The following is a 12,653-nucleotide window of genomic DNA, read 5'->3' as shown; positions in this document are numbered from 1 at the left end:
AATCTGTGCATTGCTTTGCAATAGTCTCTTTGCATTGCTCTGCAATAGTCTGTGCATTGCTTTGCAATAGTCTGTGCATTGCTTTGCAATAGTCTCTGTGCATTGATTTGCAATAGTCTCTGTGCATTGCTTTGCAATAGTCTGTGCATTGCTTTGCAATAGTCTCTGTGCATTGCTTTGCAATAGTCTGTGCATTGCTTTGCAATAGTGTCTTTGCATTGCTTTGCAATAGTCTCTTTGCATTGCTTTGCAATAGTTTGTGCATTGCTTTGCAATAGTCTCTGCATTGCTTTGCAATAGTCTCTTTGCATTGCGTTGCAATAGTCTGTGCATTGCTTTGCAATAGACTGTGCATTGCTTTGCAATAGTCTGTGCATTGCTTTGCAATAATCTGTGCATTGGTTTGCAATAGTCTGTGCATTGCTTTGCAATAGTCTGTGCATTGCTTTGCAATAATCTGTGCATTGATTTGCAATAGTCTCTTTGCATTGCTTTACAATAGCCTCTGTGCATTGCTTTGCAATAGCCTGTGCATTGCTTTGCAATAGTCTCTGTGCATTGCTTTGCAATAGCCTGTGCATTGCTTTGCAATAGTCTGTGCATTGCTTTGCAATAGTCTCTTTGCATTGCTTTGCAATAGTCTCTTTGCATTGCTTTGCAATAGTCTGTGCATTGCTTTGCAATAGTCTCTGTGCATTGCTTTGCAATAGCCTCTGTGCATTGCTTTGCAATAGTCTGTGCATTGCTTTGTAATAGTCTCTGTGCATTGCTTTGCAATAGTCTCTGTGCATTGCTTTGCAATAGTCTGTGCATTGCTTTGCAATAGTCTGTGCATTGCTTTGCAATAGTCTCTGTGCATTGCGTTGCAATAGTCTCTGTGCATTGCGTTGCAATAGTCTGTGCATTGCTTTGCAATAGTCTCTGTGCATTGCTTTGCAATAGTCTGTGCATTGCTTTGCAATAGTCTGTGCATTGCTTTGCAATAGTCTCTTTGCATTGCTTTGCAATAGTCTCTTTGCATTGCTTTGCAATAGTCTGTGCATTGCTTTGCAATAGTCTCTGCATTGCTTTGCAATAGTCTCTTTGCTTTGCTTTGCAATAGTCTATTTGCATTGCTTTGCAATAGTCTGTGCATTGCTTTGCAATAGTCTGTGCATTGCTTTGCAATAGTCTCTGTGCATTGCTTTGCAATAGTCTCTGTGCATTGCTTTGCAACAGTCTGTGCATTGCTTTGCAATAGTCTATATGCATTGCTTTACAATAGCCTCTGTGCATTGCTTTGCAATAGTCTATGCATTGCTTTGCAATAGTCTGTGCATTGCTTTGCAATAGTCTCTGTGCATTGCTTTGCAATAGTCTGTACATTGCTTTGCAATAGTCTGTGCATTGCTTTGCAATAGTCTGTGCATTGCTTTGCAATAGTCTGTGCATTGCTTTGCAATAGTCTCTGTGCATTGCTTTGCAATAGTCTGTGCATTGCTTTGCAATAGTCTCTGTGCATTGCTTTGCAATAGTCTCTGTGCATTGCTTTGCAATAGTCTGTGCATTGCTTTGCAATAGTCTGTGCATTGCTTTGCAATAGTCTCTGTGCATTGCGTTGCAATAGTCTCTGTGCATTGCGTTGCAATAGTCTGTGCATTGCTTTGCAATAGTCTCTGTGCATTGCTTTGCAATAGTCTGTGCATTGCTTTGCAATAGTCTCTTTGCATTGCTTTGCAATAGTCTCTTTGCATTGCTTTGCAATAGTCTGTGCATTGCTTTGCAATAGTCTCTGCATTGCTCCGCAATAGTCTCTTTGCATTGCGTTGCAATAGTCTGTGCATTGCTTTGCAATAGTCTGTGCATTGCTTTGCAATATTCTGTGCATTGCTTTGCAATAGTCTCTTTGCATTGCTTTGCAATAGTCTGCATTGCTTTGCAATAGTCTGTGCATTGCTTAACAATAGTCTCTTTGCATTGCTTTTCAATAGTCTGTGGCAATAGTCTGTGCATTGCTTTGCGATAATCTGTGCATTGCTTTGCAATAGTCTTTTTGCATTGCTTTGCAATAGTCTGTGCATTGCTTTGAAATAGTCTCTATGCATTGCTTTACAATAGCCTCTGTGCATTTCTTTGCAATAGTCTATGCATTGCTTTGCAATAGTCTGTGCATTGCTTTGCAATAGTCCCCATGCATTGGTTTGCAATAGTCTGTGCATTGCTTTGCAATAGTCTGTGCATTGCTTTGCAATAGTCTGTGCATTGCTTTGCAATAGTCTCTGTGCATTGCTTTGCAATAGCCTCTGTGCATTGCTTTGCAATAGTCTGTGCATTGCTTTGCAATAGTCTCTGTGCATTGCTTTGCAATAGTCTGTGCATTGCTTTGCAATAGTCTATGCATTGTTTTGCAATAGTCTCTGTGCATTGCTTTGCAATAGTCTCTGTGCATTGCTTGTGCATTGCTTTGCAATAGTCTCTGCATTGCGTTGCAATAGTCTCTTTGCATTGCGTTGCAATAGTCTGTGCATTGCTTTGCAATAGTCTGTGCATTGCTTTGCAATAGTCTGTGCATTGGTTTGCAATAATCTGTGCATTGGTTTGCAATAGTCTGTGCATTGCTTTGCAATAGTCTGTGCATTGCTTTGCAATAGTCTGTGCATTGCTTTGCAATAGTCTGTGCATTGCTTTGCAATAGTCTCTGTGCATTGCTTTGCAATAGCCTCTGTGCATTGCTTTGCAATAGTCTGTGCATTGCTTTGCAATAGTCTCTGTGCATTGCTTTGCAATAGTCTCTGTGCATCGCTTTGCAACAGTCTGTGCATTGCTTTGCAATAGTCTCTGTGCATTGCTTTGCAATAGTCTCTGTGCATTGCTTTGCAATAGTCTGTGCATTGCTTTGCAATAGTCTGTGCATTGCTTTGCAAAAGTCTCTGTGCATTGCTTTGCAATAGTCTCTGTGCATTGCATTGCAATAGTCTCTTTGCATTGCTTTGCAATGGTCTGTGCATTGCTTTGCAATAGTCTGTTGATTGCATTGCAATAGTCTCTTTGCATTGCTTTGCAATGGTCTGTGCATTGCTTTGCAATAGTCTGTGCATTGCTTTGCAATAGTCTCTTTGCATTGCTTTGCAATGGTCTGTGCATTGTTTTGCAATAGTCTGTGCATTGCTTTGCAATAGTCTGTGCATTGCTTTCCAATAGTCTCTTTGCATTGCTTTGCAATGGCCTCTGTGCATTGTTTTGCAATAGTCTGTGCATTGCTTTGCAATAGTCTGTGCATTGCTTTACAATAGTCTCTTTGCATTGCTTTACAATAGCCTATGTGCATTGCTTTGCAATAGTCTGTGCATTGCTTTGCAATAGTCTCTGTGCATTGGTTTGCAATAGTCTTTATTGCTTTGCAATAATCTGTGCATTGCTTTGCAATAGTGTCTGTGCATTGCTTTGCAATAGTCTGTGCATTGCTTTGCAATAGTCTCTGCATTGCTTGGCAATAGTCTTTGCATTGCTTTCCAATAGTCCGTGCATTGCTTTGCAATAGTCTGTACATTGCTTTGCAATAGTCTCTGTGCATTGCTTTGCAATAGCCTCTGTGCATTGCTTTGCAATAGCCTCTGTGCATTGCTTTGCAATAGTCTGTGCATTGCTTTGCAATAGTCTCTATGCATTGCTTTGCAATAGTCTGTGCATTGCTTTGCAATAATCTGTGCATTGCTTTGCAATAGTCTCTTTGCATTGCTTTGCAATAGTCTGTGCATTGCTTTGCAATAGTCTGTGCATTGCTTTGCAATAGTCTCTGTGCATGGCTTTGCAATAGCCTCTGTGCATTGCTTTGCAATAGTCTGTGCATTGCTTTGCAATAGTCTCTTTGCATTGTGTTGCAATAGTCTGTGCATTGCTTTGCAATAGTCTGTGCATTGCTTTGCAATAGTCTGTGCATTGCTTTGCAATAATCTATGCATTGCTTTGCAATAGTCTCTTTGCATTGCTTTGCAATAGTCTGTGCATTGCTTTGCAATAGTCTCTGTGCATTGCTTTGCAATAGTCTGTGCATTGCTTTGCAATAGTCTCTTTGCATTGCTTTGCAATAGTCTGTGCGTTGCTTTGCAATAGTCTGTGCATTGCTTTGCAATAGTCTGTGCATTGCTTTGCAATAATCTGTGCATTGCTTTGCAATAGTCTCTTTGCATTGCTTTGCAATAGTCTGTGCATTGCTTTGCAATAGTCTGTGCATTGCTTTGCAATAGTCTGTGCATTGCTTTGCAATAGTCTCTTTGCATTGCTTTGCAATAGCCTCTGTGCATTGCTTTGCAATAGTCTGTGCATTGCTTTGCAATAGTCTCTTTGCATTGCTTTACAATAGCCTCTGTGCATTGCTTTGCAATAGCCTGTGCATTGCTTTGCAATAGTCTGAGCATTGCTTTGCAATAGTCTGTGCATTGCTTTGCAATAGTCTCTGTGTATTGCTTTGCAATATTCTGTGTATTGCTTTGCAATAGTCTCTGTGCATTGCTTTGCAATAGTCTGTGCATTGCTTTGCAATAGTCTCTGCATTGCTTTGCAATAGTCTTTGCATTGCTTTGCAATAGTCTGTGCATTGCTTTGCAATAGTCTGTGCATTGCTTTGCAATAATGTCTGTTTATTGCTTTGCAATAGCCTCTGTGCATTGCTTTGCAATAGTCTGTGCATTGCTTTGCAATAGTCTGTGCATTGCTTTGCAATAGTCTCTATGCATTGCTTTGCAATAGTCTATATGCATTGCTTTGCAATAGTCTGTGCATTGCTTTGCAATAATCTCTATGCAATTCTTTGCAATAGTCTCAGTGCATTACTTTGCAATAGTCTGTGCATTGCTTTGCAATAGTCTCTTCGCATTGCTTTGCAATATTCTGTGCATTGCTTTGCAATAGTCTGTGCATTGCTTTGCAATAGTCTCTGTGCATTGCTTTGCAATAATCTGTGCATTGCTTTGCAATAGTCTCTTTGCATTGCTCTGCAATAGTCTGTGCATTGCTTTGCAATAGTCTGTGCATTGCTTTGCAATAGTCTCTGTGCATTGATTTGCAATAGTCTCTGTGCATTGCTTTGCAATAGTCTGTGCATTGCTTTGCAATAGTCTCTGTGCATTGCTTTGCAATAGTCTGTGCATTGCTTTGCAATAGTGTCTTTGCATTGCTTTGCAATAGTCTCTTTGCATTGCTTTGCAATAGTTTGTGCATTGCTTTGCAATAGTCTCTGCATTGCTTTGCAATAGTCTCTTTGCATTGCGTTGCAATAGTCTGTGCATTGCTTTGCAATAGACTGTGCATTGCTTTGCAATAGTCTGTGCATTGCTTTGCAATAATCTGTGCATTGGTATGCAATAGTCTGTGCATTGCTTTGCAATAGTCTGTGCATTGCTTTGCAATAATCTGTGCATTGATTTGCAACAGTCTCTTTGCATTGCTTTACAATAGCCTCTGTGCATTGCTTTGCAATAGCCTGTGCATTGCTTTGCAATAATTTGTGCATTGCTTTGCAATAGTCTCTTTGCATTGCTTTGCAATAGCCTCTGTGCATTGCTTTGCAATAGCCTCTGTGCATTGCTTTGCAATAGTCTGGGCATTACTTTGCAATAGTCTCTTTGCATTGCTTTGCAATAGTCTCTTTGCATTGCTTTGCAATAGTCTATGCATTGCTTTGCAATAGTCTGTGCATTGCTTTGCAATAGTCTCTTTGCATTTCGTTGCAATTGTCTGCATTGCTTTGCAATAGTCTGTGCATTGCTTTGCAATAGTCTGTGCATTGCTTTGCAATAATCTGTGCATTGCTTTGCAATAGTCTCTTTGCATTGCTTTGCAATAGTCTGCGCATTGCTTTGCAATAGTCTCTTTGCATTGCTTTGCAATGGTCTGTGCATTGTTTTGCAATAGTCTGTGCATTGCTTTGCAATAGTCTGTGCATTGCTTTCCAATAGTCTCTTTGCATTGCTTTGCAATGGCCTCTGTGCATTGTTTTGCAATAGTCTGTGCATTGCTTTGCAATAGTCTGTGCATTGCTTTACAATAGTCTCTTTGCATTGCTTTACAATAGCCTATGTGCATTGCTTTGCAATAGTCTGTGCATTGCTTTGCAATAGTCTCTGTGCATTGGTTTGCAATAGTCTTTATTGCTTTGCAATAATCTGTGCATTGCTTTGCAATAGTGTCTGTGCATTGCTTTGCAATAGTCTGTGCATTGCTTTGCAATAGTCTCTGCATTGCTTTGCAATAGTCTTTGCATTGCTTTCCAATAGTCCGTGCATTGCTTTACAATAGTCTGTACATTGCTTTGCAATAGTCTCTGTGCATTGCTTTGCAATAGCCTCTGTGCATTGCTTTGCAATAGCCTCTGTGCATTGCTTTGCAATAGTCTGTGCATTGCTTTGCAATAGTCTCTATGCATTGCTTTGCAATAGTCTGTGCATTGCTTTGCAATAATCTGTGCATTGCTTTGCAATAGTCTCTTTGCATTGCTTTGCAATAGTCTGTGCATTGCTTTGCAATAGTCTGTGCATTGCTTTGCAATAGTCTCTGTGCATGGCTTTGCAATAGCCTCTGTGCATTGCTTTGCAATAGTCTGTGCATTGCTTTGCAATAGTCTCTTTGCATTGTGTTGCAATAGTCTGTGCATTGCTTTGCAATAGTCTGTGCATTGCTTTGCAATAGTCTGTGCATTGCTTTGCAATAATCTGTGCATTGCTTTGCAATAGTCTCTTTGCATTGCTTTGCAATAGTCGGTGCATTGCTTTGCAATAGTCTCTGTGCATTGCTTTGCAATAGTCTGTGCATTGCTTTGCAATAGTCTCTTTGCATTGCTTTGCAATAGTCTCTTTGCATTGCTTTGCAATAGTCTGTGCGTTGCTTTGCAATAGTCTGTGCATTGCTTTGCAATAGTCTGTGCATTGCTTTGCAATAATCTGTGCATTGCTTTGCAATAGTTTCTTTGCATTGCTTTGCAATAGTCTGTGCATTGCTTTGCAATAGTCTGTGCATTGCTTTGCAATAGTCTGTGCATTGCTTTGCAATAGTCTCTTTGCATTGCTTTGCAATAGCCTCTGTGCATTGCTTTGCAATAGTCTGTGCATTGCTTTGCAATAGTCTCTTTGCATTGCTTTACAATAGCCTCTGTGCATTGCTTTGCAATAGCCTGTGCATTGCTTTGCAATAGTCTGAGCATTGCTTTGCAATAGTCTGTGCATTGCTTTGCAATAGTCTCTGTGTATTGCTTTGCAATATTCTGTGTATTGCTTTGCAATAGTCTCTGTGCATTGCTTTGCAATAGTCTGTGCATTGCTTTGCAATAGTCTCTGCATTGCTTTGCAATAGTCTTTGCATTGCTTTGCAATAGTCTGTGCATTGCTTTGCAATAGTCTGTGCATTGCTTTGCAATAATGTCTGTGCATTGCTTTGCAATAGCCTCTGTGCATTGCTTTGCAATAGTCTGTGCATTGCTTTGCAATAGTCTGTGCATTGCTTTGCAATAGTCTCTATGCATTGCTTTGCAATAGTCTATATGCATTGCTTTGCAATAGTCTGTGCATTGCTTTGCAATAATCTCTATGCAATTCTTTGCAATAGTCTCAGTGCATTACTTTGCAATAGTCTGTGCATTGCTTTGCAATAGTCTCTTCGCATTGCTTTGCAATATTCTGTGCATTGCTTTGCAATAGTCTGTGCATTGCTTTGCAATAGTCTCTGTGCATTGCTTTGCAATAATCTGTGCATTGCTTTGCAATAGTCTCTTTGCATTGCTCTGCAATAGTCTGTGCATTGCTTTGCAATAGTCTGTGCATTGCTTTGCAATAGTCTCTGTGCATTGATTTGCAATAGTCTCTGTGCATTGCTTTGCAATAGTCTGTGCATTGCTTTGCAATAGTCTCTGTGCATTGCTTTGCAATAGTCTGTGCATTGCTTTGCAATAGTGTCTTTGCATTGCTTTGCAATAGTCTCTTTGCATTGCTTTGCAATAGTTTGTGCATTGCTTTGCAATAGTCTCTGCATTGCTTTGCAATAGTCTCTTTGCATTGCGTTGCAATAGTCTGTGCATTGCTTTGCAATAGACTGTGCATTGTTTTGCAATAGTCTGTGCATTGCTTTGCAATAGTCTGTGCATTGCTTTCCAATAGTCTCTTTGCATTGCTTTGCAATGGCCTCTGTGCATTGTTTTGCAATAGTCTGTGCATTGCTTTGCAATAGTCTGTGCATTGCTTTACAATAGTCTCTTTGCATTGCTTTACAATAGCCTATGTGCATTGCTTTGCAATAGTCTGTGCATTGCTTTGCAATAGTCTCTGTGCATTGGTTTGCAATAGTCTTTATTGCTTTGCAATAATCTGTGCATTGCTTTGCAATAGTGTCTGTGCATTGCTTTGCAATAGTCTGTGCATTGCTTTGCAATAGTCTCTGCATTGCTTTGCAATAGTCTTTGCATTGCTTTCCAATAGTCCGTGCATTGCTTTACAATAGTCTGTACATTGCTTTGCAATAGTCTCTGTGCATTGCTTTGCAATAGCCTCTGTGCATTGCTTTGCAATAGCCTCTGTGCATTGCTTTGCAATAGTCTGTGCATTGCTTTGCAATAGTCTCTATGCATTGCTTTGCAATAGTCTGTGCATTGCTTTGCAATAATCTGTGCATTGCTTTGCAATAGTCTCTTTGCATTGCTTTGCAATAGTCTGTGCATTGCTTTGCAATAGTCTGTGCATTGCTTTGCAATAGTCTCTGTGCATGGCTTTGCAATAGCCTCTGTGCATTGCTTTGCAATAGTCTGTGCATTGCTTTGCAATAGTCTCTTTGCATTGTGTTGCAATAGTCTGTGCATTGCTTTGCAATAGTCTGTGCATTGCTTTGCAATAGTCTGTGCATTGCTTTGCAATAATCTGTGCATTGCTTTGCAATAGTCTCTTTGCATTGCTTTGCAATAGTCGGTGCATTGCTTTGCAATAGTCTCTGTGCATTGCTTTGCAATAGTCTGTGCATTGCTTTGCAATAGTCTCTTTGCATTGCTTTGCAATAGTCTCTTTGCATTGCTTTGCAATAGTCTGTGCGTTGCTTTGCAATAGTCTGTGCATTGCTTTGCAATAGTCTGTGCATTGCTTTGCAATAATCTGTGCATTGCTTTGCAATAGTTTCTTTGCATTGCTTTGCAATAGTCTGTGCATTGCTTTGCAATAGTCTGTGCATTGCTTTGCAATAGTCTGTGCATTGCTTTGCAATAGTCTCTTTGCATTGCTTTGCAATAGCCTCTGTGCATTGCTTTGCAATAGTCTGTGCATTGCTTTGCAATAGTCTCTTTGCATTGCTTTACAATAGCCTCTGTGCATTGCTTTGCAATAGCCTGTGCATTGCTTTGCAATAGTCTGAGCATTGCTTTGCAATAGTCTGTGCATTGCTTTGCAATAGTCTCTGTGTATTGCTTTGCAATATTCTGTGTATTGCTTTGCAATAGTCTCTGTGCATTGCTTTGCAATAGTCTGTGCATTGCTTTGCAATAGTCTCTGCATTGCTTTGCAATAGTCTTTGCATTGCTTTGCAATAGTCTGTGCATTGCTTTGCAATAGTCTGTGCATTGCTTTGCAATAATGTCTGTGCATTGCTTTGCAATAGCCTCTGTGCATTGCTTTGCAATAGTCTGTGCATTGCTTTGCAATAGTCTGTGCATTGCTTTGCAATAGTCTCTATGCATTGCTTTGCAATAGTCTATATGCATTGCTTTGCAATAGTCTGTGCATTGCTTTGCAATAATCTCTATGCAATTCTTTGCAATAGTCTCAGTGCATTACTTTGCAATAGTCTGTGCATTGCTTTGCAATAGTCTCTTCGCATTGCTTTGCAATATTCTGTGCATTGCTTTGCAATAGTCTGTGCATTGCTTTGCAATAGTCTCTGTGCATTGCTTTGCAATAATCTGTGCATTGCTTTGCAATAGTCTCTTTGCATTGCTCTGCAATAGTCTGTGCATTGCTTTGCAATAGTCTGTGCATTGCTTTGCAATAGTCTCTGTGCATTGATTTGCAATAGTCTCTGTGCATTGCTTTGCAATAGTCTGTGCATTGCTTTGCAATAGTCTCTGTGCATTGCTTTGCAATAGTCTGTGCATTGCTTTGCAATAGTGTCTTTGCATTGCTTTGCAATAGTCTCTTTGCATTGCTTTGCAATAGTTTGTGCATTGCTTTGCAATAGTCTCTGCATTGCTTTGCAATAGTCTCTTTGCATTGCGTTGCAATAGTCTGTGCATTGCTTTGCAATAGACTGTGCATTGCTTTGCAATAGTCTGTGCATTGCTTTGCAATAATCTGTGCATTGGTTTGCAATAGTCTGTGCATTGCTTTGCAATAGTCTGTGCATTGCTTTGCAATAATCTGTGCATTGATTTGCAATAGTCTCTTTGCATTGCTTTACAATAGCCTCTGTGCATTGCTTTGCAATAGCCTGTGCATTGCTTTGCAATAGTTTGTGCATTGCTTTGCAATAGTCTATGCATTGTTTTGCAATAGTCTCTGTGCATTGCTTTGCAATAGTCTCTGTGCATTGCTTGTGCATTGCTTTGCAATAGTCTCTGCATTGCGTTGCAATAGTCTCTTTGCATTGCGTTGCAATAGTCTGTGCATTGCTTTGCAATAGTCTGTGCATTGCTTTGCAATAGTCTGTGCATTGGTTTGCAATAATCTGTGCATTGGTTTGCAATAGTCTGTGCATTGCTTTGCAATAGTCTGTGCATTGCTTTGCAATAGTCTGTGCATTGCTTTGCAATAGTCTGTGCATTGCTTTGCAATAGTCTCTGTGCATTGCTTTGCAATAGCCTCTGTGCATTGCTTTGCAATAGTCTGTGCATTGCTTTGCAATAGTCTCTGTGCATTGCTTTGCAATAGTCTCTGTGCATCGCTTTGCAACAGTCTGTGCATTGCTTTGCAATAGTCTCTGTGCATTGCTTTGCAATAGTCTCTGTGCATTGCTTTGCAATAGTCTGTGCATTGCTTTGCAATAGTCTGTGCATTGCTTTGCAAAAGTCTCCGTGCATTGCTTTGCAATAGTCTCTGTGCATTGCATTGCAATAGTCTCTTTGCATTGCTTTGCAATGGTCTGTGCATTGCTTTGCAATAGTCTGTGCATTGCATTGCAATAGTCTCTTTGCATTGCTTTGCAATGGTCTGTGCATTGCTTTGCAATAGTCTGTGCATTGCTTTGCAATAGTCTCTTTGCATTGCTTTGCAATGGTCTGTGCATTGTTTTGCAATAGTCTGTGCATTGCTTTGCAATAGTCTGTGCATTGCTTTCCAATAGTCTCTTTGCATTGCTTTGCAATGGCCTCTGTGCATTGTTTTGCAATAGTCTGTGCATTGCTTTGCAATAGTCTGTGCATTGCTTTACAATAGTCTCTTTGCATTGCTTTACAATAGCCTATGTGCATTGCTTTGCAATAGTCTGTGCATTGCTTTGCAATAGTCTCTGTGCATTGGTTTGCAATAGTCTTTATTGCTTTGCAATAATCTGTGCATTGCTTTGCAATAGTGTCTGTGCATTGCTTTGCAATAGTCTGTGCATTGCTTTGCAATAGTCTCTGCATTGCTTTGCAATAGTCTGTACATTGCTTTGCAATAGTCTCTGTGCATTGCTTTGCAATAGCCTCTGTGCATTGCTTTGCAATAGCATCTGTGCATTGCTTTGCAATAGTCTGTGCATTGCTTTGCAATAGTCTCTATGCATTGCTTTGCAATAGTCTGTGCATTGCTTTGCAATAATCTGTGCATTGCTTTGCAATAGTCTCTTTGCATTGCTTTGCAATAGTCTGTGCATTGCTTTGCAATAGTCTGTGCATTGCTTTGCAATAGTCTCTGTGCATGGCTTTGCAATAGCCTCTGTGCATTGCTTTGCAATAGTCTGTGCATTGCTTTGCAATAGTCTCTTTGCATTGTGTTGCAATAGTCTGTGCATTGCTTTGCAATAGTCTGTGCATTGCTTTGCAATAGTCTGTGCATTGCTTTGCAATAATCTATGCATTGCTTTGCAATAGTCTCTTTGCATTGCTTTGCAATAGTCTGTGCATTGCTTTGCAATAGTCTCTGTGCATTGCTTTGCAATAGTCTGTGCATTGCTTTGCAATAGTCTCTTTGCATTGCTTTGCAATAGTCTGTGCGTTGCTTTGCAATAGTCTGTGCATTGCTTTGCAATAGTCTGTGCATTGCTTTGCAATAATCTGTGCATTGCTTTGCAATAGTCTCTTTGCATTGCTTTGCAATAGTCTGTGCATTGCTTTGCAATAGTCTGTGCATTGCTTTGCAATAGTCTGTGCATTGCTTTGCAATAGTCTCTTTGCATTGCTTTGCAATAGCCTCTGTGCATTGCTTTGCAATAGTCTGTGCATTGCTTTGCAATAGTCTCTTTGCATTGCTTTACAATAGCCTCTGTGCATTGCTTTGCAATAGCCTGTGCATTGCTTTGCAATAGTCTGAGCATTGCTTTGCAATAGTCTGTGCATTGCTTTGCAATAGTCTCTGTGTATTGCTTTGCAATATTCTGTGTATTGCTTTGCAATAGTCTCTGTGCATTGCTTTGCAATAGTCTGTGCATTGCTTTGCAATAGTCTCTGCATTGCTTTGCAATAGTCTTTGCATTGCTTTGCAATAGTCTGTGCATTGCTTTGCAATAGTCTG

This window comes from Lissotriton helveticus (assembly GCF_964261635.1).
Source record: "Lissotriton helveticus chromosome 1_1 unlocalized genomic scaffold, aLisHel1.1 SUPER_1_unloc_1, whole genome shotgun sequence".
Taxonomy (NCBI): domain Eukaryota; kingdom Metazoa; phylum Chordata; class Amphibia; order Caudata; family Salamandridae; genus Lissotriton; species Lissotriton helveticus.
The sequence above is the reverse complement of the archived record's forward strand: the minus strand, read 5'-3'. Positions refer to the sequence as shown.